This window comes from Delphinus delphis, chromosome 17 (genome assembly GCF_949987515.2).
Source record: "Delphinus delphis chromosome 17, mDelDel1.2, whole genome shotgun sequence".
NCBI lineage: Eukaryota > Metazoa > Chordata > Mammalia > Artiodactyla > Delphinidae > Delphinus > Delphinus delphis.
Window position 1 is genome coordinate 33,272,450 of NC_082699.1, and position 15,606 is coordinate 33,288,055.

Genomic DNA, 15,606 nt, shown 5'->3' on the forward strand with positions numbered 1-15,606 from the left:
TGCCTTTTCAACATCCAACAGTGAACGTATTGCTTTCTGTGCAGTTCAGTCAAATACAATCATACTTATACCACTATTATTCCATACTTCTGGATTATGTGGCTTTGAATTTGAAAGATATTTGTTAAAAACGTGTTATGAAACAAAGAGATGGCAAGAACATATCTCCATGCCTATATCAAAAGTCAGCCCACAGCAAAGAAGTCTTCAAACTCATTTTTCTTTTTTACATTTTTTGTTAAAAAAACAGTGACTTTGAAAAAGGAACTAATTTTTTAAATTAGTAATGTTCTGTGTTGTGTTATTAACTAATCATCTGGAACTATAGATTATTTCCAACGAAACAGAAAATCCAGAGTGAGGGTCTAAGCTAGATGAACACTCTAAGAATATATATATATATTATATATATATAATGCATACATAAATACATACATATGTATGCACATACATATATATTCTTAGCATAATATATATAGTAGGATATATTATATTTCATTATATATTATACTCTTAGAATTTTGAATATATATATATATATATATATATATATATATATATATATACACATACACACACAGACACCTCCAGACTTAACGATGATTCAACTTAAAATTTTTTGACTACTATGGTACAAAAGCAATACACATTCATTAGAAACTTTAATTCGAATTTTGATGTTTTCTCAGCTATCATGCAATATGATATTCTTCTTCTAATGCTGGGCTGCCACAGGGAACCGCAGCTGTCAGTCAGCAAGAGGATCACAAGGGTAAACAACCAATACACTTAAAAATATTCTGTACCCATACAACCATTCTACTTTTCACTTTCAGTACACTGAAACTGTTTGCTACACTACCTCCTAATTTTGGAACTGCTAAACACAGAGTTGGGAATTCTTCCTAGATTAAAAGTACTGCCTTGGCCTTGTGCAATTATACTGTTTAGGTTGCTGGACAAATCCAAGGATAAAACTGGCCTGGACCTAGTGATGGGCAATTCCAAAAGCAAGCTGAATGTGAAGTGCACTCACAGAGAACCTTAGTGTTAAAGAGCCTCTCTACTTGGGAATGGCTCAACACTGGGAAAATAAACCCTGGTTCAGCTGTAAAGAGAGCACATCCTTGGCCGTTTTTCCCCCTTAAGTCCGGAAACTGATGATCTGGTCAGCTTAGGAGAGGGAGAGAGGGAAGGAGGGAGGGAGGAAGATGAGAAAGAGAGAGAGAAACCTGTTAATAGCTGGTGCCAATTTAAAGAGAGAAGGAAAGGGCTTATTATATACGTATACACTAATATTATTCTTAAAGCTAATTCTGATAAATCCTTCGGGAAAGAAAGAGATGCAGCCATCTGTTAATGCGGCTTCAGCTTCTTGGTTTCCAAATGTTACAGCTGTCATCAGACCAGCCATTCCACCTGGGGCGGGGCCAGGAGGTTAGAGGTTAGAGTTGGGTTAGGGTTAGATCTGTCCACTAAGGACACAACTAAACAGCAACAAAATCTTGGGGCGACCCCTCTCTCTTTCCTCGAGTGCTTTCGCTAGCCGGTCCTACTTCCCCACTCCTTTGGGAGTTTCCTTTTCCATTACATAGGCAAGAGGGCGAGAGGTCCCAGCTTTCATCATTGTGAGTGGTTTGGCTGGGTGTGTACGTGCGAGTAACTCTGTGTGTGTGTGTATGTGTGTGTGTGTGCGTGTGCGTGTGCGTGTGTGTGTGTATGTGTGTTGGGGGAAAGTGGAGCTTGCTACAAGGGGCTTAGAAAAACTAGTCGCCAATTTAAAATATTTTCGGAGTGTTTGAATGATATCTTAAAAGCTAATCCCACTCTCAAATTCAGCGAAATGAACAGCACAGATAAGGAAGATGAAGAGGGTGGAAAACCCAAACAGCGGAATGGAGCTGTCCATGCCGCGGGAGTGACAGGGGAGCGCTCAGAGGAAAGCAGCTCTGCAGAGAAAGTCACTCTGGCTCTTCTCTCTCGGTCCACCAGCCGGCGACGCTTCTTCTATAAAAGCATTCCTAGAAAATAACCCTAAAACCGGGAAGGGTAGCGATCGTTGAGCGCAGTTTCCAGGAGCCGGTCCCCGAAGCCGGTAGAGGTCCCTCTCCCCCCGCGGCTGGCGCGGAATGTGGCGATCCGGCCCGGCGCGGGGGATGACTTCTTGCGGCCGGAGCTCGGCGGCGGAAGCAGCTGCTGCAGCTTGCAGGTGTGGTGGGGCCGGCCGAGCTGACCACGCACAGACCCGGCGCGGCGGCACTGCGGCTCCGGGGCAGCCGGCGCCGGGGACATGCGCTGATTCGATCCCTCCGGAGAAGGTAAGCAGCCCGGCTATTATTAGCGTCGGCCACACTGCGCAGTGCTTTCTGCTTGGTGAGTAATGGGGTTTGCAATACAGAGGGAAGACGGGGAATATCCCTGCCGCCTTCTGCAATGGGAAAAGGAGCAACAACTGGAATTGAAATTGAAATGTTAATCAGCCAAGTGCTTGAGATTATTGGAGGAGCGGTGTTACTGGGCAAACAAAGCAGGCGGTCAGCCTCTGTAATCTTAAGATAATCAACCATTGCTATGCCACACTCGCTTAGATATTGAAGAGGATTCAGAATGTAAAATAATTTGAGTTGCACTTTTACGTTGCTACCTTCAACCTTCGCTTGGTTAATTTCTGGTTTGCGAGCAGCAGGTTCTTGTCAGCAGCCTGGAGAAGTAATCGGAAATCTTCCCTCTCCTTTTGCCTTCCTCAGTCTTCTCCCTTTCCAGTTATCAGAATGGGTCTGCACATCTCAACGTCAAACACACCCACTTCAATACTGAACCTTTAGAAAGAATCTCAAATTAGAGGAGAAACTTACCTCCTGGAGTTCAGCTTGGGTTGAGCAGCACTTGTCCCCACTTCTCCGTTCATTTACCATCTTCTCTTGTCAATCATTTCGTTGATTTCCCCCCCACCCCGCTCCGGGGATGCTGTGCCCATTAACAAGCCAGCTCTTGTCAGCTCCTGTCCACCACCTCTGTTCTGTGACTGATTTTTCAAGGACCCAGAAAGGGCATTGCCTTATACCACGTTTGGACTATTATCTGTGTCCTTCCCCCAAATGCATGGCATGAAAAATCCTTTAAGCCCAGTACCAACATGGTTTCCGATAACTCCCTTCATTGTAGTCACTGCAGCTACCAGATGGGTTTGGAGGACAGCAGAATCTGTTGGGGTGTGAGAAAGAGGGCTATACCTACATATTTTGCTCCACGTGCATAAGAATAGGTGGAAGTAGAAATGCGAATGTCAGTCTATCCCGTTTTTCTTGAAGCTTTTTTAGTCCAGCTAGGTTGTGAGATACCTAGCTGGGTAGGGTATGGGGCAAGTCCTCCTGCAAAAGCAAGCAGTGTGTTTGTCCTAGGATTCCCCCAATAACCTCAAAAGAGTTTCCAGAGAGGCTTTTCCCACAGACAGTCAGAAAGCCAGGGGAGGTGGCCAAGGTAAACCTCAGGTTATTTGGGCATCCTCATGTTAGTCTCCCCTTTTAGGGGTTCTGACCTAGGATTTCCCCACAAACACCTTGCTGCTGAGCTCAAGTGCCCATTCTTGTTGCCCACCTAGGGATGTACAATTGAATGATATTCTGTGTAATGGTGAAGATTGCTATGGTGGGGATAGCAAATGTGCCACTTCACCAACAGAGAACAGTTGCAATAAGCCAGACTGCGTGGTGTCTGTGTGCCAATATTCCATTTAAAAAGAGATTTGTTATCTTTAAATCTGAAATTAAAGATACAGTTTGACTCAAAAGGCCATGGATTTTATTTTAACAAATTAAAATAGGAGATCAATGAAAAAGAGGGCCAGGGTTTATAGCTAACCTTCTTACCTTCTTTTTATTTATTTATTTATTTATTTTAGGCTGTGTTGGGTCTTCATTTCTGTGCAAGGGCTTTCTCTAGTTGTGGCAAGTGGGGGCCACTCTTCATCGCAGTGCGCAGGCCTCTCACTATTGGCGGCCTCTCTTGTTGCGGAGCACAGGCTCCAGACGCGCAGGCTCAGTAGTTGTGGCTCACAGGCCTAGTAGCTCCGCGGCATGTGGGGTCCTCCCAGACCAGGACTCGAACCTGTGTCCCCTGCATTAGCAGGCAGATTCTCAACCACTGCGCCACCTTTTTAAATATTGCTTTTAGGACAAGATACTGGTTCTGAAAAATCATGTTACTTCTATTATATATCATTATTGTTTTTCTGATTATAAATTCTATATTTATAAATACACTTTGGAAAGATTTGAGTTGGTTTCTTTGTCTCTATCTTCAGTACATGAGGCAGAAGGAGTGGAGGGGGGTGGGCAAATCCCACTCCAAATGGCCCACTCAAAGAACTGTTCCCCGGACCATGCAAACCTCTGGACCGAAATTTTTTTGGCTGGTTGTTTTTATTATCTTTAAATGTGGTTTGGGTTTGAAATATTGAATTTTCAGTATTCTAAAATTTTGACTCAGGCACACCAACTAGAAGAGAGAACAAAGAACAAGAATAGCAAGACTATTTTCCACCTTTCTTACCTAATTGTAAAATATTTAATTATATGAATAATTATTCTGAATAATAAGTGAAAAACATATTAAAATAATTCATTTTTAAGAAAGTAGCCCAAGGTTTATGAAATACAGGTTAGCGCAATTGATCTTAAGTACAGTAAAAATTTCTGTAATTTTAAAAGGTGTTTTTATGTTGAGTATTAGTACATGAAAATACACTAATGATGGTTAGAAATTGAAATGTCTGTTAGTTGGTTTCTGAAGAAACTGAATTCTTTGGCAAGAAATGGGACAGGATTAAGGGACTGGAGCCGCCAAAGCTGGCATCATACCTGCCAGTGATTTTATAGGTGAGATGGATGCATTAAGTTGTGGATTAGGGTTGGAGAAACCTTCTGGGGAAGAAAGAAAACAAGATAGAAAATATAATTTGTTATTTTAGTGCAACTAAGATAATTAAATTTAAGGTATTTCTGAATTTGGACTTCCTTATATTTAAACAATTTCTGAGGAAAGTTTCTAAATTCAAAGCCCTAGGTAGAAATAGTTGATTTCCTAACCGAAACTGGTTTATGACTCTATTTCCTTTTTTAAAAACATTTCCCAGAGAAAGGAAAAATTAATTGCCCCGTGTTAAGGAGGAGTAATACCAAATAGAAGGATGTAGGCTATTAGATGCTAAATGAACTGTAAGAACTTTTTTGTCGATTTCACAAGACAGAATTGAAATCAATCTGTTGCTTTCCAATCACGTAAAAAACAACATTTAGTCTGGTGGGTGGTCAGTGTTATCAGTAATTTAAGACTTGAGTACCGATTTAGGATTCAAAGTTGCCCTCTCCTTACAAAAGGCATTTTCTGGTGCTGCATTACTGCCATTAGCTACAATTGAAATAGACTTATCCTGAGATTTTGAAAAACAGAAAAAGAAATAGTAGGATTAATAAGGCTTTGCCTCCACTGAGAATGGGTAGAAAAAGTGCTATTTTGAAAGTTATCAATGGCCTCTTAATTGCCAGATTTCTGCGCTGTTTCAAACTGTTTTTATTGTTTGTTTTTTTTTTTTGCGGCACGTGGGCCTCTCACTGCTGAGGCCCCTCCCGCCACGGAGCACAGGCCCCGGACGCGCAGGCCCACCGGCCACGGTTCACGGGCCCAGCCGCTCCACGACACGTGGGATCCCCCCGGACCGGGGCACGAACCCGCGCCCCCTGCCTCGGCAGGCGGACCCCCAACCACTGCGCCACCAGGGAAGCCCTCAACCTGTTTTTTATGTCTTTATTTTTAAGTTCTCTTCTAAGTTCTGTTTTAAAAATTTTACTGCTTAGTGTTTTATTCACTAAAATAGCATTTTTAATTGAAGTATAGTTGATGTGTAATATTATATAAGTTACAGGTGTAAAATATAGTGACTCAATTTTTAAAGGTTATACTCCATTTATAGTTATTATAAAATATTGGCTATATTTTCTGTGCTATGCAATATATCCTTATAGCTCATTTTATAATAATAGTTTGTACCTCCTAATCTCCTATCCCTATACTGTTCTTTTTTTTTTAATTAAATACTTGTGTTCAAAAGTATTATAATAAGTAATATATAAAGAGATATCTCTTTATCTAGTTTCTCACTAATCCCCTTAAATTACCTCATGACCAGCCTAGAACAAGTGATATTTATTTGTAGTTTGTGCCTCATGATATCACGACTATATGTCTTCATTTGTTCCTTTCACTCACCCTGCTGCACGTTGAAACCTTGCTCACATCATACACTGCCTCTTCCATGAACCCTTCCCCATACCCACCTTCTTTCTCATTTCAGATGTGTTTCTCCCTTGTCTAAATTCCTATGGCACTTTCTATTTTGGTCTGTCCTTTAGTTTGAACATGATTTGCTGTTCTAAAATAACCCTAGAGAGCAGAGTCTTTGACTAACAACTTTTTATTACCTGCAACTCATAATACAGTGCCTAGCTCTGTATGTTCCAAGTAGTTGTTCAGCAATTTGATTTTAGTGAAGAAATTAGCTATTATTTTCCGGGGGTGTATATCCACCTACTCTAATATCCAAGTTAGGCTCTAAATAATGTGTGCAAGTACATTTTAGTTTTAAATCCCTATATAATAATATAGTGAAAGTACATTCAAACAGTTATGTTCAACAAAAGTTATTGTGAGCTTACATGCCCTTAAGTGGATATTGGCTCATCCGCATCAAACAGCATAGTAAGCATTACAAAACAAAACATTAAAGAAGACATTGTACCAGCTTTCAGTATGCTTTCATTCTACTGAAAACAAGTAAGCAGGGGAAGATGTCTTGCATAAATAAGTACTAGTTTTAAAGCACTCTGCTAGGTACTTTCATCTATGGTATATAATTTCATCCTTCTACTGTATGCTAATTTTACACTGAGACTCAGAGATCTTACCTAAATGGCAGAGATTCTTTCCACATTAACATGCTGTTCTTTGAAGTGTTAACGAGTGAAGGAAAACTATAAAAACATAATCAGAGTAGTTTAAAATTGTTTTGTGATCAGGCTTTCCAGCACTTTTTAAACTTTTGGGTCTTAACATCCCCTTGAATAATTCAATAAAGGCTATGCATCCACTCCCCTAGTACATACAAAACACACACACATAGAATTTTGCCTGTAAGTGCAGGTGTTTACAGACCTAATAAAGCCCTCCTTTGCAAATGCTTTAAGGACATCTACGCTGGGCTCAGTTTTTCTTTTTGCTTGTTCTATGCTTAATATTTATTTTTGTACCTATTAAAATTAAACAAATTGTTATCTGTTATAGAGATATAAACCTAAGCAGCTTCGTACTTTACAACTTTTCTTTTTGCATTTTTGTATTCTGTTCTTCTGTCTCACACAAATATAAAAATTTATATAAATGAGATCAAATAATACTTTTTTGTGAAGAGAATGCTTAGAATTTATTCTTAACGATTTTTCTATATATATCACACGTCAGTGTTAGCTATAGTCATCGTGTTGTACATTATGTCCATAGTATGTATTTATCTTACAATTGGAAGCTTGTACCTTTGACCATCTTCCTACAATTTCCCCTCCCCTGACCCTCTGTCTCCTGTAACCACAGGTCTGATCTCTTTTTCTACGATTGTTTTCTTTTTTTTTTTAGGTTCCACATATAAGTGAGATCATATAGTGTTTGTCTTTCTTTCTCTGACTTATTTAACTTAGCATAAAGCCTTCAAGGTCCATTTCTGTTGTCTCAAATGGTAGCATTTCTTTGTTTTCTTATAGATGAATAATATTTCTGTGTGTGTGTGTGTATGTACATATGATATGTATATATCTATAAATATATAAAACAACCTCTTTACCCATTTGTCCATCAGTGGGCACTTAGGTTGTTTCCATGTCTTAGCTATTATAAATAATGCTGCTATGAACACGGGGGTGCAGATATTTTTTGAGTTAGTGTTTTCATTTTCTTTGGATATATTCCCAGAAGTGGAGTTGCTAGACATATGTAGTTCTAGTATTAATTTTTGAGGATCCTCCATACTGATTTCCATATTGGCTTTACCAGTTTACAATCCCACCAACAGCACAAGCGTTCCCTTTTCTCCACATCCTCACGAGCATTTGTTATCTATTGACTTTTTGAGGATGACTGTTCTAACAAGTGTGAGGTAATATCTCAGTGTGGTTTCAATGTGCATTTCCCTAATGACTAGTGGTAATGAGCATCTTTTCATTTACCTGTTGGCTTTTTGTGTGTCTTCTTTGGAGAAATGTCTATTCAGGTCCTTTGCTAATTTTTTAATTGGGTATTTTTTTTTTTGCTGTTGATTTGTTTGAATATTTAATTTATTGTGGATATTAACCCTTATCAGATATATGGTTTACAAATATTTTTTTCCCATTCTATAGGTTGTCTTTTCAATCACTTTGTTGATTTTGTTTTTGTTTTTCTTTGCTGTGCAGAAGCTTTTTAGTTTGATGTAGTTCCATTTGTTTATTTTTTATTTTGTCGTTTGTGTTTTCAGTGTCATATCCAAAAAGTCATTACCAAAGCCATGTAACGAGCTTTATTCCTATGTTTTCTTCTGGCAGTTGCATAGTTTCAGGTCTTACATTTGAGTCTTTAATCCAATTCAAGTTAGTTTTGTGAGTGGTATAAGATATTGGTCCAATGTCATTCTTTTACATGTGAGTATCCAAGCATCCCAGGGTTCCCTTGTATGTAACTTCTCTCTTTCCTCTTGCTGGTCTTAAAATTCTTTCTTTGTTTTTGACTTTTGATGATTTAATTGCAATGTGTCTCAGTGCAGCCCTATTTGAGTTCAACCTATTTGGGCTTGATTGGGCTTCATGGATCTGGATGTCCATTTCTCATCCTAGGTTTGGGAAGGTTTCATCCATTATTGCTTTAAATATACTTTTTTTCCCTTTCTCTCTCTCTTTTCTTCTTCTGGAATTCCCATAACATGAACATTGTTTAGTTTATTGTGTGCCATAATTTCCATAGGCGTTCTTCACTCTTTTTATTCTTTTCCTTTTTGTTCCTTTCACTGGGTAGTTTCTAATGTCCTATCCTCCAGTTTGCTGATTCTTTCTTCTGCATGGTCGAATCCACCTTTGAAACTTTCTATTGAATTCTTCAGTTCAGTTATTGTATTTTTAAAATCTAGTGTTCCTGTTTTTTTGATGTTGCTATTTCCTTGTCAAACTTCTTGTCTTGTTCATGCATTGTTTTCCTAATTTCACTTAGTTGTCTGCACTTTCTTGTAGTTCACTAACCTTCCTTAGGAGGATTATTCTGAATTCTTTGATAGTTCATAGATCTTCATTTTTTTAAGCTCAGGTATTGGAGTTTTATGACTTTCCTTTGGTGGTGTCATATTTGCCTAATTTTTGTGATCCTTGATTCTACATTGGTATCTGCATATTTGAGTAATTGGGCTCTTCCTCCAGACTTTACTGGGTATTATATTCAGTAGTAGTAGTAGATGGGGCTACGAATTAGTTTCGTGGCAGAGAATCAGAGCCTGTATAGGACCTGGCTCTGGCCAGGACCCAGAGCCTGTATAGTTCATTGTTTGGGAACCCATATCAGGCCAGAGTGTGCACTTAATTCCCTGGTCAGGTGAGGACACTGGTTTTGCCCTGCAGATGGGGGAGGCCACAGGCTGTGCTGTCTGTTCAAGTGCCACTGTATCTAGGGCTGTTTAATGGGCTGTACAGCTTCCCATGCTCTCTGGTTAGGTTCCCCAGTTGGACATGCTGAAGGCTGTATTCAGTGATGAGTAGGGCTATGAATTAGATTTCCTGCCTGGGTGCAGCAGGAGAAGCAGCTCTAAAGCCAGTAAAGCTCTTTGTTGTCTTAACTCAAGCTGATCCACACCCCACGTTCTGTGGCTGAACAAGGCCACTGGCTTTGCTTTGCAGACTATCAGCTCTGCCTACCCTTCTCTAGGCTTGAGCACTGCTGGGCCGCACAGTTTCTAGGAGTTGTCACCAATCCTTCTAGTCAGATGGGCCGCAGCACATCCACAGCAGATGGGATGGGGCTAGTCCCAGTTCCTTTGCCTGGGTGGGATGAGGAGGGGCCACTGCAGGCTACTCTTAATTTCTCAAACAGGCTCCCCAGTTGGGAGGAGCTGGGAGCTACTCTCAGCCTTGGATATGAATTAATCTCCCTGCCTGTGCATGATACAGGATCCCTCCACACCTGGTACTGGCTCTGCTTTGTACCAGAGCCAGTGATGAGCTCTGGCTGCCTGCCACTTGGCTGGAGCGGCTGGACCACGACCGGGCCAAATAGCTTCCAGGATTTATTGCCAGCCCTTTCGGTCAGATGGCCAGAAGACACTCTCCACAGTGGGTGGGCTGTGACTCTGCTCTTTCCCTGGGTATGGGCAAACCAGGCTCAAGGGCCAGATGCATATCAGGTGGATCTGTACCCTGCTGAGTTCCCTGGTTGTAGTGCCCTGCCAACCTGGCTCTGTAGATAAGCAAAGATGCCAGCTGTGATCACTACTTGGGCACTGCAGGTATGAATTCCATCTGTCACAATCCATGTGCTGGCTGTTGCATGCCCCTTCCCCCTTCATCACAGTCCAACTTTTAGTGGTCAAACCCTGCAGGTTTCCCTGCAATCCCAGTGGAGCAGATTAGAGCAGTGGCTCCCACAAAGCAACCCCAATGCTAGTGGTGGTGCTTGCTGTCCCCCAGTTCTCTTCTCCTACTGGAGGAACCAGAGGTTCAGGGGAGACCTCACCCATGGTGCTCCACTGGCCTGGGGGAGGGGCAATGTGGTCAACGTGTAGCTCCTTCTCTCACCCTTCTAATGCAGTCTGTCTTGGTCTCTGTAGTGCACGGGGGTGCTTCAGCCTCACCTCCATGTTCTAGGATCCTCTCAAATAGTGTCCTGTTTCCAAATAATTGTTAGTTGTTCCTCCTTGGGGGGGGGTGCGGAGCCAGGAATGACCTTGGTGATGTCACCCCACTCAGGGCTTACTTTGACAATATGTGTGTCCTTTATAGCCCAGACATTTCTGGTACTTGAAATGAGGTTCTCCTTTTATTGTTCTCCCTGCTTTTGGACCTAAAATGGGAGGTCTTCATTAGCACTGGCACAAAGGCTGCTGAGATGACTAGGAAGCAAGTGCCAAGGAGAAGAGTGAATCAAAGAACGTTGATTCATGGAAAAGGAATCCCAGAAGGAGCTCTAAACGTTACACATGCCAAATGATTCATTCAGGGTTTTCCAATCAAAACCATTTTTACAAAAAAGAAACAGTTCTCAGACTTAGAGTACTATACTGCCAAGTATGTAGAAGAACATTGCCAGCAGTTGAGTGGTGTGGTCTATTGTGAAATATATTCAGTTTTCTTAGGATGGACATATGTCTACTTCAAAGTTACTATTTCTTTCTAGTAATGCTGTCTACAGTAATATATTTGTTTTTGCCAAGTTAAGAAAACAATGACATCCCTCCCAGGTTCTAAAACAATTACCAGCATAAAAATACATTAAAATTTTTAGCTGATACTTACGGAAACCAGCACTAGCTAGCATTCCTACTGATGCTAGTATTCAAAGAGAGGCGTGACAAAACCATTAATCTAGAAAAAACCGGGTTGGAAAGATGGAGAGAAAGAACTCAAGAGGACTACTTAAGCTGTTGATTTCTTTACATGTCCCCAAATATGGTAATAACCATATAAGCTCCTAAAATAAGTGCAATTTTATGCAAACTTCATAATACGCCTAGTAAGAGGTAAATTTTTACTTTATTTTATAGTATATTTTTATTTTGGTAAAATGTCCCATAATGTAAAATTTACCATTTTATCCATTTTAAGTGTATCATTTATTGGTATTAAGTACATTCACAATGTTGAGCAACCATTACCATTATCCATTTTAAGACCTTTCTTATTATCCCAAGCAGAAACTGTACTCACTAAACAATAACCCCTTATTTCTCCCCTCCCCTTAGCCTCTGGTTAACTCTATTCTATTTTCTGGGTTTATAATTTGCCTATTCTGACTACCTCATATAAGTGGAATCATACAATATTTGTCCTTTTGTGTCTGGCTTCTTTCACTTAACATAATGTTTTCAAAGTCCATCCATGTTATAGCATGTATCAGCATTTCATTGCTTTGTAAAACCACACAATGTATAGTGGTTTTTAGTTGCAAAACACTTTTAGTACATTGTGTTTCTATTATATTAATGATATCTAGCATATATCACTACCATATTACCTTTAGTAGATGCTCAGTTATGTGTACTATGAGTGAGCCATAATTTCATTCAGTCAAAACCCATTGATAAACATTTATTAAATTCCAAACAGTTTTATGATTTCAAGAAATGTGGTAATGGACATAGAGGTTCATGTCTTTATGTGCTGGAGCTTTTACTTTTGATGGAAGAATTCTTGGAGTGGCGTGGAATGGTATTGTTGGGTCAGAGATTATGCAGAAACATTTATAATTGGAATACATACATTGACTATAAAAACCATAAACTTCTTCAACAGATAGTATTCCTGTATTTTATGTAACCATTTATGACTATCTTAAAAATGAATGCAAGTAATATAAGGGAATCCATTTAATGTGATTTGAGCAAGGAAACATTCTCACTTTTTTCATTTCTAGTTCATGGAAGAAAATTCCTATACACAAGTATTGAAATATTTCAAGTCTCTGGATCACACATTTCATCATTTCAAAAATGTTAGAGTACATCACGGATGTCAGTCAAGTCTTGTAACAACACTGTAGAAAACTAGTAACATTTATAGCTAGTTTTTTTTTTAAGCTTCAGCAATGGATCATTTCCATCCAGCCTAATCTGAAATTTTAATTCGATTAATTTTTAAAATAAAAAAGATTAATTTTTAATCTAAAACTATTTTTAGTTAATATTTATGTACCTGCATTATGGTAAATATTTTATTTTATTTTATTTCTTAGTTTCTCTTTAGAGTATCTTTTAAAATTTATTTTGAAACAGAATAATTTGAGCCCAAAGATGAGAATGTCTCATTTCAGCTAAACTAAAGAATGTTGGAATAGCTGAAGTATGAACACAATTGGCAAAACTTTTCACTACCCTCCTTAGAAGAAGACTGTTTTGATTTGCATGGTCCCAAAAAGCAGAAAGAGATAACTTGCTGGGGATTGCATCCTGCTTTACTTAAATTAGACATTAACAGGCTAAAAGGGCAAGGGTGAAGCAACATGTTTATAACATATTTTTGAAAAGCTACTTAAAGGTGAAGGGTTGCAAGAACACAGACAGACACACCCTAGACATTTCACAACAATATTTTAAGGTATGCCTTTTCTTTGGTTGATAGGGATGGAGGGACCTATTAATAAACATTTCTCCTATTTTCTTTTGTCTTTATTGCTGTCTAATCAAACCCTCATTAAAAAGCAGGCATAAAACAAATAAGCATTCTGACTTTTGCCTGAATAAGCAACAACAAGCTCACATCTTAAACAATAGACTGCAATGGCTATGAGACTGAGGATCCTTGGTTATTGCAACAGTAGCGGCAACACAACCTGTTTTGTTCCTTCTGTTGTATACTGCAGAATCTGAGTAAATAGAGAGAAGTCAGTGATACCTTTAGTGCCATTTCTTACACTCCTCTCCATGATCTTTGACACTCAGGTTCTCTGGTAATCTCAATGTAGTGAAAAACAACCAGGATGCTAATACCCTCTATCCATTCACAAAACTTAATGCTTCTGAGACTTGCAGAAATAATGTTGAATCTGAATTGGTGGTACCCAATAGAGTCACTAACAATAATCCATCAGACTCAGCAAATCCAAATTCAGATTTAAAGGCGTCAAATTTTAAAGATTACGAAGATGTTAAGATTTCATTATTTGTTATATATGGTCATATGTAAAAATTTAGAAAAGTAAAATTATATGTATAGATTTTTAATTATAAGCTATATTCACTGGAGAATTAATGCATTTTTAAAAGGATTCATTCTGAAAAGATTACATTAGCACTTTTTTTAAACCACTACCCTCAAAAATAAATTGTGACAAATCATTGTTCATCCAAGTTTATCTCTCATCTCAAGGAAGTGAGTTGTTCTTGGCGAAATTGCTTTCATCTAATTTGTGCTTTCCTGCAGTGGATCAAGCTGAAATGAAATGGAGCTGACATTCTTAACTATTATTACGCGCCCACATTTACCAGAATTACCTAATGATCAGTACCGAAGAGTTTTATAATAAATAAATATGTATGTCCTGAGAGTCTCCACTGATAAAAGTTAGTTGAGACATGGCTGGTGATCCCGTAGAAGAGATATCTAGATTATATTTCTTACATCATCTCCATATTAGAAAGCAATCCAGGATTGCAAAGCAAGACATGGAATGGTAGCATTTGGTGTATTTTATAAATGTTTAGATTTCTAGGGAGCTTATTGGTATCATATATTATGGTAAGCACTCAAATGTAAACTGTTACTTTAAAATAGTAAAATATCAAGAACGTAAAAATCTCTGCAACTTAAATGGTCAGTTTAGTATTTGGCTTTATTACAGGCATTTGCAAGATATTTATTAAACAACCAAATGAACCAATACCATTTAATTTTGAAAACTGCCTTCCTAATACAAAAGAATTGGTATTCTACACAAGCTCCTTGTGATTATTTTTGTAGGTGTGGTGGGAATGAATTATGGATGGCACTACCCTTTCTCCTGTTTCTTGTCTGAGGTTTTGGTAAGGTGGAAATTAGAGGTGATGGACCTTAAAGTTTGAGCAGTTCAAGACACTCAACCAGTAAGTCAGAAAGAGAAAGACAAATACCGTATGCTAACACATATACATGGAATCTAAGAAAAAAAGAAAATGTCATGAAGAACCTAGGGTTAAGACGGGAATAAAGACACAGACCTACTAGAGAATGGACTTGAGGATATGGGGAGGGGGAAGGGTAAGCTGTGACAAAGTGAGAGAGTGGCATGGACATATATACACTACCAAATGCAAAATAGATAGCTAGTGGGAAGCAGCCGCATAGCACTGGGAGATCAGCTCGGTGCTTTGTGACCACCTAGAGGGGTGGATGAGGGAGGGTGGGAGGGAGGGAGACACGAGGGAAGAGATATGAGAACATATGTATATGTATAAGTGATCCACTTTGTTATAAAGCAGAAACTAACACACCATTGTAAAGCAATTGTATTCCAATAAAGATGAAAAACAACAACAACAGTGAGTAGAATTCAAATAAGTACTAGTAGATATAAAAATAATAAAAAAGAAATTTTGGCACTAAAAAAAAAAAAAAAAAAAGACACTCAACCAAGCACAGTCCATTTACCCAGGACAAGAAAACATATGATATTACTCTTATTTTTTCAACCACAATGGATTTGAACTTTTAGAAAATTGAAAATGCAAGATACAGATTTTATTTTTTTTAAGTTATTTATTTATTTATTTCTGGCGGCGTTGTTTCTTCGTTGCTGTGCATGGGCTTTGTCTAGTTGTGGGGAGCGGGGGCTACTCTTCGTTGTGGCGCGCAGGCT

At 38.9% G+C, this 15,606-nt stretch overlaps 1 long non-coding RNA gene across 1 annotated transcript in view; it reads left to right on the forward strand.

Moving 5' to 3' along the window:
• The first annotated feature begins 2,105 nt into the window (after positions 1–2,105).
• LOC132440235 (uncharacterized) overlaps positions 2,106–15,606 on the forward strand; it is a 77,570-nt gene continuing 64,069 nt past the window's right edge. The window contains exon 1 of the long non-coding RNA XR_009522541.1: positions 2,106–2,318. This is a non-coding gene — a long non-coding RNA (uncharacterized lncRNA). The remainder of the gene's footprint in view (positions 2,319–15,606) is intronic.